Consider the following 17,796-nt stretch of genomic DNA (forward strand, 5'->3'; position numbering starts at 1 on the left):
TTGCTTGAGAGGTGTTGCTCTGGACAGGTTATATATTTGTTGGGAATTAATTAAATCATATTTTGGAGAAAATATACAAAATGTTTTTTATAGAGGTTATTGCTCTACAGGGGTTATTTTATAAATGTATATAGATCAAAGCAATTTAAAATATACAAAGTATATTGTTAGGCAAATACATAATAAGGAAGACACTGGGGATGATTTATATAAAATATGTCTTTATTCTAATTTGCAGTGGCGTGGCCGAGTGGTAAACGTGTCGGACTTAGTAATCTAAGAATTGCTGACTGCTTAGGTTCAAACCCTGTCAGAGGAAAGCATTTGTTTCCATGAGCAAGAAAATTTACATTCATTGCTTAGTACTGGTTGGTTCCCGGAACGGACTCAAGAGTGTTTTAATAAGCTTATAGCTATCAACACAATCAAACGAAAGTAAATTTGTAAACTATAACCTGAAATCACAAAATACTGACAATATGTGTAAGGGCACATAAGATTTTGATGGCAGTGAATAACTCTATGACAATTTAGTTGAAATACATTGAGAAATTGAAGAGAAATTATACATGGAAGAAATTGTTTAAGCCCAGCACAGATCAATGGCGCCAACATCTACAAGATTTTTCTGTTGGAAAACCCCCGTTGATCAAAGCATCAATGTCACGTTTTTGCGCCTCAGTTAAATATATCACTATTTGTATTGTAATTTGGTACTGAAATGTTCCTTTTTCTCCGCTATATATATCACTATTTGTATTGTAATTTGGCTCCTGAAAATGTTCCTTAAATTCTCTCCACATTTAACACTGAAAGGTGATAATTTCCTACAGATTTCATGTCACATTGTAACAATACCCCTGTGTGTAATAAACTGTTGTGTGAGATAATAAATATAAATGACTAGAGATAAGCCTTAGATAATGAAGCACTGTGTCAAATGGTTTCAATTCAACTTCAGAGAATGTATCAAACAATTATATAAATGCTGAACATGAATCAACTGTCATATTATTATTATCCATCACATTTTGAAAAATCAATTTAGACAATCAACAGAGCAATGGAACAGTCACTAGCTGTGTCAGCTGGGGTCTTTTATAATACCTCAAAAGCTAGGAGATCTTTGCACCAATTGTCTGCAAACTGGGAGTGAGTTTGAAACAAGCAAGGAGTAGGATTTTTTTTCATGCATTATCATTTTTTTTGTTCTAAACTAAAACATTTATAACACATAAATTATCCAACAGCCTGCTTAATTTGTATAATGAACCTAAATTGCTCACTGTTGCATATGGTGATTTTTTTAATATCAATAAACAAGTACATGTATTCGATAGCCAAAGTGGCTGTCTGGGACCAAATGGTTTAGGTTGTTGACTTTAAACCACCTTCTCTCACTGCAGTGGGTTATATTGAATACCACATAGGGACTATGGATTCTTTGATGTCAGGGAGCTATCCTGAGTGAGCTACCTTATGGAAAGTCGGTGGTTCTACTCTGGTTCCGTTCGTGCCTGAAATACTGTGATGTTTTTTGTAAAGGACCGACCAAATAAGAATCCTTGTGTTTCTTGTGTTTACCAAAATATATAAGCTTTATCATGGATTCATTCACATTCTTTTTTAAAATTTATATTAATGATCTATTGTAATAAGAACTCATACATTACTGAAATCTTACTAAGTTATATTTGAAGGTGCTATCATAGTAATAAATTTAACTTTTTCAAATGCTGGGATCATCTGTAGGTTATGCAAATTGTATATAGCGTGGTCAACAGAATAATAATCCTATTTCAATGGTTATTGACTTAAACTCTGCAGTGAGTAAAACTCCATTACAACTGCATGCTGCATCATTATTGAAACAGTTCTGGCAAAATATTCAAATACAATTAAGCACTATAAAGACACATTCTATCTCTTGGGACATAAAAATCCATTTCATACCAGCATATTATTATTCACAGAGTGATCTCAACTACTCAGGGAGCTAATGAGAAGGCAAAAGAGGAAAAAATAGAAGAAAGTTACTCAGTGAGAAATACAAAATTAATTTCTTCCCTTAGCTTTCTGTGGCTTGATCAACACAACATTTGTGGAACGAGTTTTGCAATAAAAATTGTAAGACTGGAAACTAAAGTTTTAACATGTACACCCATACAATGCTAAATTTGTGCAATGGGTTTGCCCTACTAATAGCAAACTTGACTTATAACAATATATTCAGGGGACCGCCAAATTTATATTGTTATATATAACCAGGTACCATTATATCCTTATATATATCCTCAAATCTGAGAGGCAACAAGTTTAAAAACAAGAGGCGGGACCGCAGCAAAGGCAATGATATAACAATTTTATTGTTATTAGTGATATTGCTATAAGAGGAGTTTTACCCAGTATTTAGCAAGTTTCCCATTGTACTGGTTGAGGAAGACTTAATTGCTGGTGCTCCTTTGTAAACTATTTCAAGTACAAGCAGACGGCATAAAATGCTAAATACAGAAGCAAATATACCAGTGACAGTAACTCAGAGGCTTGTAAAGATATCAAAAATCACAATTACTATAATTGGAAATCTCAAAATGAAAGTGCTGCCTGTCATTGTACAAGATTGATTGTTTCCATTAGTAATGTAATTGCTTCTTGTATTTACCTAATTTTACATCACTGAAAATCAACATTGTTGATGATGGAGATAAACTTGAGCTGACAACACCACTTTCAGGAAGTTTCTAATTTATCAAATGTACTGTATGGTACACTTACTGTAGAATATTTACTTTATCTAAAAGGCTCTAAACATCGTCCTAATACACTCAGATTTTGAGTAATAGAATTGTCCAGAATTCTAAATGGAGCTGCCCAATGCTCCTTTTAAAGCAGCAAACCTCCAGATTTATGCTAATTTTCAGGAAAATTTTTAAAATCACTAGTGAAGTGAACAAAGAAATAATTTTCACATTGCAAACCCATGTTAATTACCAATAGGTCAAATTATGCAAAAATAGCCCTAACTGCTTAGTAACACAGTAGAAATATGGTGACCAGTGATAAATCACTCATAACATGGAAATTATTACTTTAATCTTGAATCTTTTTACTTTTCTTAAAATCATAGTACTTTTTTCTCAAGTTTGATTTTCTTGAAATATTTTGGCAGGACTTCATGAAACAATAACTGAAATATTTAATAGCCAACAGTATATAGCAATGTTTTAAAGGTATGATCAGATTGCAATGGTGTACTCAATACTGATGGCAAAGACAAGTTGAAAGCATAATGGTATATTTTTGCCTTAAGTGAATTATGACCAAGATTCCAGGCCCCATATAGGAAGCTGATGGACCTACCTTGTTTTTAAATTTGGAACATTGTCCATTAGAAGTTTAAAGGATTTCAACTAAAAAATATGGAAGGATGGTGACTATAATCCTCTGTGAATTTTTTAAGAGGCATAAAAACTAGATTTTTTACTCATTTAACTTCCTTTAAGATGTAGAAAAAATAAACCCTACATTAAAATTTACATAAAATCTTGAGTCAGAACGTCTTTTAAAATCTTTCCTTCTCTCTCAGTTTAACATTGTGCACTGTGAATTAATGGCATTTAATTGACACTGCATCTTAACTTCCCATTTTAAAGTGGGGAAAATAACAAAAACTTAAAAGCACTGGTTTTAAGGAGAAGAACCACAAAGGACAATTGAAGGAACAATTGTTTGTTTGAACAAAACACTTGAAATCCATGTGGCATTAAGGGCTTCATATTGCAATCCTAAGAACAGAAGAAACAACAATTAATCTGTAAATAAAGAAACCTGAAGGATTTTGTCAATCCTTTATTTTTAGTTTCTGAGATGATATTTTCCTGAAATTCCTCCTAACTTAAATTTTGCAAGGTTGTTCTTTGTTGTCAGAAATATTTTTGTATTAAATTTTTTCTTTTTAAGTTCTTTAAAACAAAGATATTTTTGGTTAATTGTGGAAATTGGCAATAATGCAGGATTTCCCAAGCTTAATTCCCCTAGTACAAAATACTTTTACTGTTATTGCATCTCTGTGCAATGCCACTAAACTGTTCAAGTAGCCCTTATTTTCAAAGATGTTACACTGTAAAAGTTTGTTGGTAAACCACCCACCCTCCCAATTTAAGCTAAATGGAAAACCAAAATGTTCTTAATTCCTGAATAAAGTCAATTTACAATCATGCAATGCAACTATGCATTCTTTTTTTTTTTAGGTTTTCACTCCCATTAGTAATTATAATGACACATTTGGTGTGACAGCTACAACACTAGGGTAAAATTCAATTTAACTTAACATAGTGCAATATTTTGATATGATATGCGGCTTGTGGAATAACAGATGAAAGATCAAAAAGTATTGAAATATTAGAAATCAGCTGAAAGACAGAATCGGTTTCTTTTTTAATTGATATAGTCCATGCATTGTAGAACTTTAATCAGTAGCAATCTGAAAACTGTATTGTTTGTGCCATCACTTCCTGTCAGAGTTTGTGCCATCACTTCCTGTCAGAGATAAGTCAATTCCATACAATGCAGATTATAAATGGCCGGCTAGGACAGATTGTAAGTTGTTAGAATAGGCATTATGAACAAGACAAGAAATAAAGTTCATATGGGGATAGCTTGACACGAAAAGTTTGAAAAGGTAAGAAAATGACATGAAAAAAATCATATGTGGACATCATGACACAAGAAGGGAAAAGACATGAAATGATTTAGGAAAGTACATGGAATGGCATGGAAAGACCAAACATATGTATTATAGGAGAGTAGGACTGAATGGAATGGAAAGAAGAGATGTGGAAAGGACAATCGGACATACTGGACATATTCATAATCATACAAAGAGCATGCTGGGATAAGTTTAGATCAGGATATTTGACTGGATGAGACATGGAAAAAAGACTTTTCATAAGATATTTCCAAGGAGATGTAACAATATAAAGGTGGTTTGGATAAGAAAGGAAAAAGATCTATGAACTAACACTAATTCCCTAATTTATACAAGACAGTTGAGTGCATTCAAATACAATACAACTGTGCACTGCATAAAGCTTTCATATCATATCATGTAAGATGTAGTACAATAATTTATATCATGTAAGATGTAGTACAATAATTTGTTTATGGTTCAAATATTTTGTAATTATTAAAAACATAAGGCCAACAACAATGCATTCAAAATTGATATGTAATTCCATCTAATTCCTACAGTAAGACAATTTTGAAGGAATGTTTGATGAGGCATGATTTTAATGGGATAAGGCAGTACACTTTAATACAGGAGAAATCGAGACAAAATAGTCTGTGATTTCAACTTAGGAGAAAACTGGGTTTGTTTATTTTAAGAGAAATAAAACAATGTAATAAGTCACTAACAACTGGCAGCAATAACTTGTGAATGAATGTAGTGCTACCAAACTATTTGCCTTTTGGTCTAATTGTCTGTAACAGCAATTACCAAGTGCAATTAGTAATTATTTGTAAGTTTACATAATGATACAATTGTAGGTAATTGCTTTATATAATTTAATTCTTTATAATGTCAACATACAATGTTCTACAATTATAAGAGCACAAAATGCTTTAGACCATCATTTAGACCATCATTTTACTAAATATGTCTGTAATATTAAATAGAATAAGTCTGTGAACTTCACTGGTTGCTATGTAAGTAGAAAATGGGGCCTATTATTCTTCAAAAGCGCTTCTTGGCAGACTTACCTGCCCTTGACAGTGACCTTGCAGCAATATATTTCAAGTTTGAATTAAAAATCTGTGACATCTTTTAGGAGAAAATTAATTAAGTGAAATTGACATCTCCTGTAGTATAAAACAACTTACCTAAGAGAACATTTTTTAATTATTTACCATAATTATAAATTATGAATGAAACTAAATTTGGTATCTTTACTAATACAAGTTAATATCATTTAAAACCCTTACCAATCAAACAAATTGTCATCCTTACGAGATAAAATTACATTACATTATATAATACATGTCAATAACATTATGCAATGTCATTTTGTCATTCATTTAAAGTATTTTTTTTTATAAGAATAATTACAATTTGAAGATTTAGAATGCAAATTTATGCTCAACTTTATTGAATTCAATTTCCTTTAAAAATGGCATATTTTAAATTTACAAAGGGCCATAACTGTAAAAGTACAAATCAGATTTGATAGCATTTGATGAATATGATTTATCATAACACAATTGTATATAGTTACGTGTTCTCATTTCATAATAATTCAACCAGCATCTTTAAAATATGCCTCAGAATAGTTAAATTTCCATAAAAAATATGTTTTTTATGTCAGTAACAAAGGGACATAACTAAAATAATTCTTACATCGAATTTGATGAAACATTATGACTCATATAATAATTTATACAATTTTTCAAGAAAATTGGACAACCATCGACACTCCTTGTGACAAAGTTAAAAAGCTCTAATTTATCATCAATATATGAAGGCACTATGAGAAATAAGACGCTGTTAAATGGATTGGGCAAGGGAAGGACTTAAATAAGACTTGCAATTGCTAAAATTGCTCAGTGCAAAATCTTCTGGGAAGTAAACACATGAATAACATATATTTTTACATTTGGTACTTTAACTGTAAGTAAAGAAAAGGTTACTAGAAAATTATTAAAAGAGTGCATAAATCAAGTACAATTAATGAATACACCTTCGTATACAATATCAGTCTAATTATTTCAATCTAATGCTCAGCAGCTATCACTCATCTGATATTAGTTCCATCACCTCTCATTATATTTTTATACTAAATCATAACAACATTCTTTCACACATAAGCCTAATACTGTATCACAGTTTTATCCTTATCATCTTTATAACACAAAATTGTTCCATGTCAAAGAGTTACTATGCCAACCGTTTAGTCTGTTCCTATGTCACACATTATAAATGATGCCAGACTCTGATCAAATCAATATAAAAATATTACTTTCAAAGCAGCTATAATTTAAGAGACAAATAAACCTTTTATTTCACACAAAACATTCACATCAGATAAGATGTCATGAAAACATATGACAATGGTTGTTGTAAAAAATATATATATAGCAATTTTCAAGATTTAAAGGGACTCAACCGAGGTTTTTTGACATAACGTGACGGGAATTTTTTTTTGTTGAGATTTTTGTTCCAATTGATTGTTTAGATCTGAACCAATAACTTGTGTGCAAATTATTTCAGATTATAAATTCCCTCACTCTTATTTTCAAAGAAATAATAATTTCAATTTGAAATGGTGTTACAATGCTTTTACCTAGAATTTTCAATTATTCTTAGTGAATTTTTTAATAATCTTTTGCAAATTTTTTCATTTGTAATGACACAGTTGATCTTTGTAAAAGATTCAATTTTGTAGTTAGGGTTGAGTTTCTTAAAAGATAAGCTCCTTCAGCAGTGCAAGATTAATTTCAATGCAAATTATATAATTATGACCGAGTTCTCAAAAAGTAACAAGATATGGCAAGGGCACAAAATTAATAAGCAAGTAAGGATTAATATATAGTTCAAATTCATAAGCATTGTGATAACATTACTTGAAGTGATGAATTCTGCTTCGGCTAAAAGTGATATTTACGCCTTTGCCACCAATATAGAGCCAGGCCTGAGTGACAAGGCACATCAAGTGCAATCTGACCTGAGGATCGAAATTCTGTTGGTAGCTCTTATTTTTGTATTTTGAGTTTGGAATGACCCTTCAATTTGGAATGGGGTGTTCCAAATTCTGGTAAAATCCATTACACAAATTCACAAGTTGGAGGTGATTAGACAGCCAGACAGATGGATGCCTCCATCTATAGCAATAATTTGTTTATAAAGAACAATTATATATTGTGTTTCTTGAATTCTTCATCCTAAAATAGCCCCTGTAGATAATTACCCATGTGCAGTAAAAACATCACTTCTGAGTCTAAGAATTCTGATAATATCCTGACTTCCGATTATTTTACAGTATCTGTTAAGTCAAAAAAAAGTTCTTCTTGGTCCACCATATAGTAATGACCTTGAAACAATATAATCTCTAAAATATATCTTGAACATCTGATGTTTCAAAGTGTGAACAAAATCTGCAGCCTGACTAGGACTCCTAGAAACCATCACACTAACATAAATGCTCTTCAAACTAAACTACCCATGATCAGAAATTGATACCCTAACCATAAGAGAAGGAGAGAAAATACACCACAATTACTTTGAAATCCAATCCTACAACTTTCAGGAAATGTAAAAACATCAGAGACCTTTGCTATTTAGCTTTCATCTCCTTGTTTTAAAGCATTTTTTGCAGCCATTAAATTTTAAGACTTGTCAAAGAATGTGTCTTAAATCGTTTCTTCACTCAAGATTAAGACAGTTTAATGGAGATATCAGGAGAAAACCTTGTTTCAGTTTAAACTGCTATTCCCTTGGGTGTCTTGCAAATAAATGGAAATGTTTCTGCATGCATAGATACAGTCACTGTAATTTCAGATATGAAAATAAATAGAATGTGTGTTTTTTTTTAACTTAGAGGAATCTAAATTTTATAGGTGGAATTGAAAAAACATTTGTTCAGATGTTTTTGTATGCTTTCCATATTTAGCGTTAAGATTTTTGTATTTGACACAGTCACTTATATATCTTTTTTTGTTTCCCAATTTAACACTTACCTGGTCATAATCTTGGTGAACAGTCCCGTCAGATAACTTACTAGTTGTAACCCATTTCTACGTAAGAGACCGGCCACTAATAATGGACTATACAACTGTTTATTTTTCATGAGGGTAGATTTAACTAAGCACATCTGCGCAGTCTGATCAGGATTCATGCTATTCGCTTACCAACCCTATTTCAAGAAGAGAAACTGATAGCAAACAGCATTGATCCTAATAAGACTGCACTGATGCGCAGGCTGGTCTGGATCCATGCTGGTCGCAAACGCATTATGTTGGTTTTGTCGTGACGAGGCTTAAATGTCTAGTACTTTAAAAGGGCATAAAAAAAACAACGTCTAATAACCATCAGACATAACATGTCCTATTTACATAATGTATAATGTTTTATCTGGCACTATTACTATCATCAATTCACTCAGCCAGACTAAGTAGCTTCTCCATATATATTATATAGTATAAACTACACTGAATTGTACTGAATGATGTTTGCAATTATTTCTTTTTCCTCTCCAGCTCTTTTATCATTTAATGAAGTATACCCTTTGAGATACTGGTTTCATTGTATATAAATGTGATATATAGTTTGGTTTCAAACAATCAAGATTAACTCTTAATATGCTGGCTGCAATTGAATGTATACCTGCAATACCACCACTCAGTGCAGACCTGAAGATCAGCCGATCCATCTGTGCATTCTGATCATGGTCTGCACTGTTTGCCATTCTGTCAGTATACTTATTTTGAAACTGACTCCTGAAACTGATGAATTATAATTTTGTCCAGATGGATTGAAAAATGAACATTTGATATACATGTATTAAGTGTGGTGATGGTTTAAGCAGCCAACAACATTGATCAGACTGTTATAGGATTTGTACAGGCTTGCTAGGCTAACCTCAGGTAAGATTGTCTGCTATAGGATTATGAAGGCTGACCTCAGGTAAGACTACTGTAGGAATGTGAAGGCTGACCTCAGGTAAGACTTCTTTGGGATAAGGCTGACCTCAGGTAAGACTACTATAGGATTGTGAAGGCTGACCTCAGGGTATAACTGTTTATTAGGATTGTACAGGCTGACCTAAGGTAAGACTGCTTTGGGATTGTGAAGGCTAACCTAAGGTAAGACTGCTATAGGATTATACAGGCTGACCTCAGGTAAGACTACTTTAGGATTGTGAAGGCTGACCTAAGGTAAGACTGCTATAGGATTGTGAAGGCTGACCTCAGGTAAGACTACTGTAGGAATGTGAAGGCTGACCTAAGGTAAGACTGCTTTAGGATTGTGCAGGCTGACCTCAGGTAAGACTACTATAGGATTGTGAAGGCTGACCTAAGGTAAGACTGCTATAGGATTATACAGGCTGAGCTCAGGTAAGACTACTATAGGATTGTGAAGGCTAACCTAAGGTAAGACTGCTATTGGATTATACAGGCTGACCTCAGGTAAGACTACTTTAGGATTGTGATGGCTGACCTAAGGTAACACTGCTATAGATTACACAGGCTGACCTCAGGTAAGACTACTTTAGGATTGTGATGGCTGACCTAAGGTAACACTGCTATAGATTATACAGGCTGACCTCAGGTAAGACTGCTATAGGATTGTGATGGCTGACATCAAGTAGCATTTAGCATTGTGCAGGCTAGGCTGATCTCAGGTGACAGATTGACTGCTTTAGGATCCGATGCTGTACTGTTAGCAAAATATGTGAGTCATTATTGTCAAATTGCCTTTCAAAGGGTTGCATTATTACCCCCAGCTTATTGTCATTCTTACTTCCAGACATATCAGTAACTTTATGATATAATTTATTATATATTTGCTCATAAAATATATCTCATAGATTTCTTTACTTGCCCTTAGGCAAAAATAAATAAACACATTTGTACGTAAATATTTTCTAATCAAAAGAATCACTAAGAAAAGGCTATATTATCAATACATAATATATGAAGGTTTTCTAAGACTTTTATCCTTGAAGTCATTTTTTTTATTTCATAGACAATATTTAATTCACAGCCTTTCTCTGCCATGAAAAAAAAGAGAGAAAGATTTCCATAGGAAAAATAAGAGAAATTGGAGCATACATAGAAATTGTATCTTTTCATTCAAATATTATGACATTCTGACATTTCATAAAATAATATTATATCAAATTTCATATCAAGATATCTTTTGTCTTGCATAATAACCTATGTCACATAATTTTTGAAAATCAAAAAAATAATCTGAATAAAATATTTCTTGCTATCATTGAGGGCATTAAAATAATCCTCACTTGAATTTAGATCCTGGAGTTCCCACTGACCTAATAAAGTAGGGTGAGTAATCACTGCAATAGATTTTATCCGGAACTCAGCAAATGTCGGTTCTCAACTAATCTGTAGGTACTAACAAAACTTTCACCATTATAGCTTCACAGTGCACTTACCGTCACAATGATTAGCAAACCTGTTGCCCTTTTTTGTGACGTTGTAACTGTTAAAGTTTTACCAACAGATTAGCTAAACAAGAGCCAGTTGAACCGGGTGATGCTCCCCGTATAGGTTTTGGACACAGGAAGGTATACCTCTTGTTGTGTCATAGTTATGTCACAGACAAAAGTTCAAAGTGTAAAAACAACCCAAATATTGTGCACAACACATTGTCTCAATATGGTGATCATTTTTGTGAAATAGTTGTAAAATCCGACTTCAAATAACGAAGTTATGCGCCTGACATTATTTTGCTGCAAGGTCATGCTGTGACCTTGACCTTCAAGGTAGTGACCCAAATGTTGCATGTGACACGTCGATTCAATATTGTGATCATCTCTGTGAAATAGTTGTTAAATCCGACTTCCAGTAACAAAGTTATGGGCCGGACACGATTTTGCTGCAAGGTCATACCGTGACCTTGACCTTCAAGGTAGCAACCCAAATGTTGCGCGCGACACAATGTCTCATTGTGGTGATCATTTCTGTGAAATAGTTGTAAAATCAGACTTCAAATAATGAAAATATGTGCCGGACACAATTTTGCTGCAAGGTCATGCTGTGACCTTGACCTTCAAGGTAGCGAGCCAAATGTTGCGCAAGACACGCCATTTTAATATGGTGATCATTTCTGTGAAATAGTTTAAAAATCTGACTTCAAATAAGGAATGTTATGGGCCGGACACGATTTTGCTGCAAGGTCATGCTGTGACCTTGACCTTCAAGGTAGTGACTTCAATGTTGTGCATGACACATCGTCTCAATATGGTGATCATTTCTGTGGAATATTTTTTAAATCCGACTTCAAATAACAAAGTTATGGACCGGACACGATTTTGCTGCAAGGTCATGCTATGACCTTGACCTTCAAGGTAGCGACCCAAATGTTGCGCGCAACACATCACCTCAATATGGTGATCATTTCTGTGAAATATTTTTAAAATCCAACTTCAAATAACAAAGTTATGGACCGGACACGATTTTGCTGCAAGGTCATGCTGTGACTTTGACCTTCAAGGTAGCGAGCCAAATGTTGCGCGCGACACGTCGTCTCAATATGGTGATCATTTCTGTGAAATAATTTTAAAATCCGACTTCAAATAACAAAGTTATGGGCCGGACACGAATTAGGGACGGACGGACGGACGGACAACCCGACGACTATATGCTCCCCCGAAATTTTTCGGGGAGCATAAAAAAAACAAATATTCATAACTCAGGAGATAGTCTATTGGAGTAATACAAGCAACCCCCATCATAAAACACTGAGTAATACCAAATTGTACATGGATCTCAATCTCATTGTATTTACTGTTAGTGCACTCAGAGACATAATCTAATCTATCAGTCCCATAGAGGATCATTATTTTGACAAAAAACTGTCTACAATCTCAAAATGTTGCTATGGTGATCAATTAAGAATATTTCTACATGAAACATTAGACCAGATTGTCATCTTATGAATGCAACATTGTTGATATAAAAAGCAATATACAACATGTCTTTAGAAACAGACAAATGTCTCCCAAGCAAGGCCCATAAAAACAACATGACCTTTGACTTGTATAAAGGAACATTACATATGACTTCCAAGAAATGCAAGTTTAGAATATCCAAATTTCCTTCTAGGACAACATTTATGATATATCAACAAGTCTAATTCCAGATATCACAACAAGAAGTTTCAAGTTAAAATATATAGGCTCCCAAGTAAAGCGCAGTGTTGGAAGTATCACATGCTAATGTAACGACTGCTTGTAACGCAAGACAGGATATACATTGGATTGTATAGGCTCACAGTGATTTCTTTTTATTTTCCCTGACATTATTAAATATTCTGTTTACTGTCATCTACTTCTAGTTATACCCTTAACTCTTGAATCTCTAAACTCAAAGTAAAACTTCCAAACATCAAGACGGCACATCTCATGAATCAAAATGGCGAGGCACTTACATTCTGCATGCATTGTACTTCAAAGTGAAGTTTTATATTGGTACATCTTGGTGTCATTTCAACAAAAACAGTTCTTCCTTCTCATGATTGTGGAAGAATAAAAAGAGTGTTACACCATATAAGTGAGAATTTCTAAACATTATAATTATAACCTAAAAAGATTCTATTTAGTAAAACTTCCTCCTCTGTAAAAATAGCCTCAGACAGTATAGGCAGACGGTATAGTCAGTTTTTTTAGTATAATGTTCAAGAAACTGTAAAAATTAATCCATCATAATTATAGCAATAAGACCAAGTCTCCCGGAATTACTATTCTCCAGGCAGACGGCTGTAATTAGATCAGGGCAGAATAATCCCATTTGAGGTCTTACCCTATCATTTAAGGGTCTCAGTCTGGCAAGGTGATTCCATACACTCCAGCTAATTTCCTTATAAAGCACAATTATTTCTGGGTGCCATCCGAAAAAAGCCAGGGGTAATTATCGGAATAATCTATCAGAGTGCTTCAAGGTCTTTATAATATTGAATTTATTACATGTATACATTTTGTTCCTTGTAGTTTATATATCTATAGGGGGCTAACTAGCTAACTGTGAGAGAGGGAATGTAAAATGGGGCTTTATTTTTCGAGTGATGGTGTGGAAGGATATGGATAATCATTTTTCAAGTGAGGGTGTAGGAAATGGGATGTGGGTTTTTATTCATTACATTAAAGTAAGACAATTGTTCCACAAATTAGGTTTAAGTTTAGTAGTCTCATTATAACTGTGTAAGGTGTTTTAATGATAGGGACTTCCAGTAAGCTTTCCAGGAACAGTAAAATTTAGGTTGCAATTACAAATGATTAAGAGGACAAAGAATAAAAGAGAAATATTTACTAATTAAGTAATTCAGGGAATGACCAATATTTAAATATCATGGTTTAATGTCCAATTAAACAACCATATAAGGCAACCTTAATGTGAAATTTACAGAAATACATGTTATCATGAATAAGAATGTAGACAGTGTGTCAGTTGGCAGCTTACATTTATCAACATCTATATTGATGACAACAAAATCAAGACAATAAAATTACCATTGTTTTGCTTCAGAAAAAAACCCTGTCTTAAAAACATATAAATACTTCAATCCAGGAGTTAAAACATATCAATTAAAGCCAATGTACTATGTTAATTAGCAGGGCAATGTAATTATAATGTTAAGATGGATGTTTACCAGGAGACACATTCTTCAATCTACGGCTGTCATTCTCTCCCATAGTAATTACATTTGTTGTCAGCCACTTTCTAACAGACACCTCTAAATCAGGCTAATGAACAGTGTTTTTGGAAAGATCCTACAATGTGATTCATAGCTTGGACCAAAAAAATATTCCAACTTGACCATTTTAGAGTAAAAAAAAGTGTGTTTTTATTTTGTTTGTTTTTCTTTTTAAGAAACCAACAAGACTTATTGATTGAAAAGGGAAAACATTCAAAGTGACTTTGTATTCGATACATTTATACATCTGCTGGAACTGAAAGTGATCAGCCTTTGCCACCAGTAGAAATCCAGGCTGCAGTCTGCCCATTCCATGCTATTGGTAGTTATATTTTTGTATTCTAATAAATATTCAAATCTCTAGAACTTTCAATGGATTGAAAGTTGTGCCTATCCAATGCCATTCAGTAGGATTAGGGGCTTAATTGTGTGCAATGCTGATATTGATCAGTGTTTTGAATTTGTATATATCTATTTCAGTCATTTTAAGCATGCAAATCGAAAGACAGAAATACAAGGCACATATATTTATTAAAAGGGAAAGGAAGTTGAGTACTGTACTTAATGCTATATAGGCCTAGCCATTTGTGGCTGACAGGTTGCCTTTAAGGGAAGAGGCATCAGCAATATATATATGAGGCGACTAAAAGGGTTGGAATTACTGGAGTCTAAACATCTCTTAGCTCCAGCAGGTGAGGTGTTATAGTGTTATTAAATTTTTTATTCTATAGCAAAATCATCTTTCCTGTTTTGTCACAGGATGACCTAAATTGTGTTGGTGTGCTTCAAACCAAACAAAACAAATATAGGCTTGCCACAGATATCTAAAAGGTAACGGATAAATGTCTAAAATACCTAAAATATCTTTGACTTGAAAAGCCAACTAATCAATAAAGTCAAAATGACCAAAGCAAAGGGTCTATTAACTCAAAACAACATTTTGTATAGAAACAACCACACATTCTGCAGAAGGTTAACTGTATTTATATAATATAAGACAAAATTCCCACATTAATCAAAATTGTTAAGTAGAATAGATAAACAAAGATCAGTTGTCTCCCTGTAATTAATCATTTTAATCCCTCATCAAACAAAATGTAAATCATACCATTCTAATCCAATGATCTTCCTGCTTTAAAATAGATTGTTGTTAATAGATATCAACAAGGGGGTCACTCATTTTAATGGCCACCCTAATGGGCATAAATTGACGATATAGGTCAGTTATTTACCTAAAAGGACACATGTACACAAAATTTATACAAAATTACCATTTAGTTTCAAACAAAATTTACCATTTAGTTTCCTGAACTAATGTTTGGATATTAGAAGGGCTCTTTTTTTAGATATAGGTGCACTCTAATCTATAATATCATCTTTATGAAAAAGGTTTTCCTATTGATAATTGTTAAGAAATAAATAATAACACTCAGCTAACAAATGATTGAAGCAAAATCATTTCAACTTAAAAATAGTCAATATGTGCACATTCACTTCTGGTCCATGTAAAAGTCCATTTAAGATTAAATGTCATTTAACATTTTTATAATGATGTTTCCTCTATTTGATGCAAATTATGAGTGAAACTGTTAATAAAATTTACCAAACTTGAAACTAAATGGACCTTTATGAATATGTTGCTATCATATTAGCATTGTTTATATCTGATGAGCAGGCAGTTTTTGTGTTTCTTTTTCTTGTTGGTTTTTAGTCACATCCAAACTATCATGGTCAAAGAGTGGCATATACCATCTTTACTGTTAGAGGAAGACGTCAAGTGCCTCTTCGTGCATTATTCAGGCACAAGCTGGCACCGAAGAAGAACAATTACCCTCCATATGCTTAACCTGGATAATATCCTCACATGAAAGAACCTACAGCACTTGGTGAGATTCGAACCTACTGTGATGAGTGGTAAGTGGTTTAAAGTCAGCAGCACTTACCACTTGGCAAAGGATTGAGCAGGCAGCAGTTGTTTCAAATCTGCTCAAACATACACACATACTATAGTCTATAAAAACAATGACTTCATCCAAAGCATCCATCAAGATAAACCAAGACAGACTGAGACTTGAACCCACACAGCAGTTAACTTAAAGTTGCATGTAAAGTACATGTAACTGTAATCCAGGGGTAGGAAAAAGATAACTTATTGTTAACTTTATTGACCACCACCATGCATATTGCATATACCGGTAAAATAGCATTGATTACCTGTTATAAATGATTAATACTGTCTGACACAAACAAACAAACAAATATAAAAAGAAAATGATGCATTTAGTGTGTAAGAATTTAATAAATAAATATAATAATCTTTAACAGGACTAGATAATGCTATTGCATTCAATTATATTGAATTTACAATTTTTTTGAGACAATTCACTTCAACAGATCACAAAACAAAACATTAATAGATATACATGTAAGATAAAAGATGTGCTTGGCACTGCCCTTAAAAGGAATGACAAAGTATTTCAAGAATTCAATGTAATACTGTTAAAGTAAGGTTTTTCAAGTTTTACCAGGTGAAACTAAGGTTGAAATACATAAAAAAGATAAAATCACCATTTCTCATGCGGACTAAATTGGTGTTTATGTGCAAAATAGCAAACCCCTCTTTCCCATCCCCTGGAAATCCAAAAGAAATGGTGACATTGGTGTGTTTTAATATGTTTTGCTTTTTCACTCCACCACAAAAAATCTGCAGATGAACAATGTAAAGCCTAAGTATTTCACTGTTGAATTTAAAGTCACACCAACACTGTAATGGTCACATGATGACGTTCCAGCTTTAATGGTACAAGAAGATCCCAGGACCCTTTGTGCATTATTTCAGGCACAAGCAGGCACCTGAGTAGAACCACCAACCTTCCTTAAGCTGGCTCGGTTGTTTTCTCACATGAAAGAATTAAAACTACCAGATGGGAATCAAACCCACAGCAGTCCGGGTTAATTTAAGTGATTTGAATTCGGCAATCTTAATCATTAGGCCATAGAGGCCTTTTCGTATTACATTGAATCCTTGATTAACAAATACAAAATTGACTCTGAATAAGGGTCTCGTTGAATGCAGGGGTTAAAACACCAAAAAGCAAGGGGGGGGGGGGGGAGCGACTTTAATATTTACAAAAAGTATGTAAAAATGATTGTCCAATGTTTTTCCATAATTTCTGGGTTAAAATATTAGCAATCATTTGCAGGAATGTGTTTATAAAGATTTCACTTTTGTTTTTCCATAATTTCTAGAATAAAACATATTAAGCAATCATATGTGGAATGTGTTTATAAAGATTTCACTTTTGTTTTTCCGTAATTTCTAGAATAAAACATATTAAGCAGTCATATATGGAATGTGTTTATAAAGA

The 17,796-nt window shown here is 33.2% G+C and overlaps 1 protein-coding gene across 1 annotated transcript in view; it reads right to left on the bottom strand.

Annotated features, from left to right (window-relative positions):
- The window catches only part of LOC132732489 (activating signal cointegrator 1 complex subunit 3-like), a 238,080-nt gene that overhangs the window by 82,321 nt on the left and 137,963 nt on the right, over window positions 1-17,796 (bottom strand). The gene's annotated exons all lie outside the window — the stretch shown is intronic.

The sequence above is a fragment of the Ruditapes philippinarum genome, unplaced genomic scaffold (genome assembly GCF_026571515.1).
Source record: "Ruditapes philippinarum isolate M1 unplaced genomic scaffold, ASM2657151v2 ctg269_1_1_1_1, whole genome shotgun sequence".
Classification (NCBI taxonomy): domain Eukaryota; kingdom Metazoa; phylum Mollusca; class Bivalvia; order Venerida; family Veneridae; genus Ruditapes; species Ruditapes philippinarum.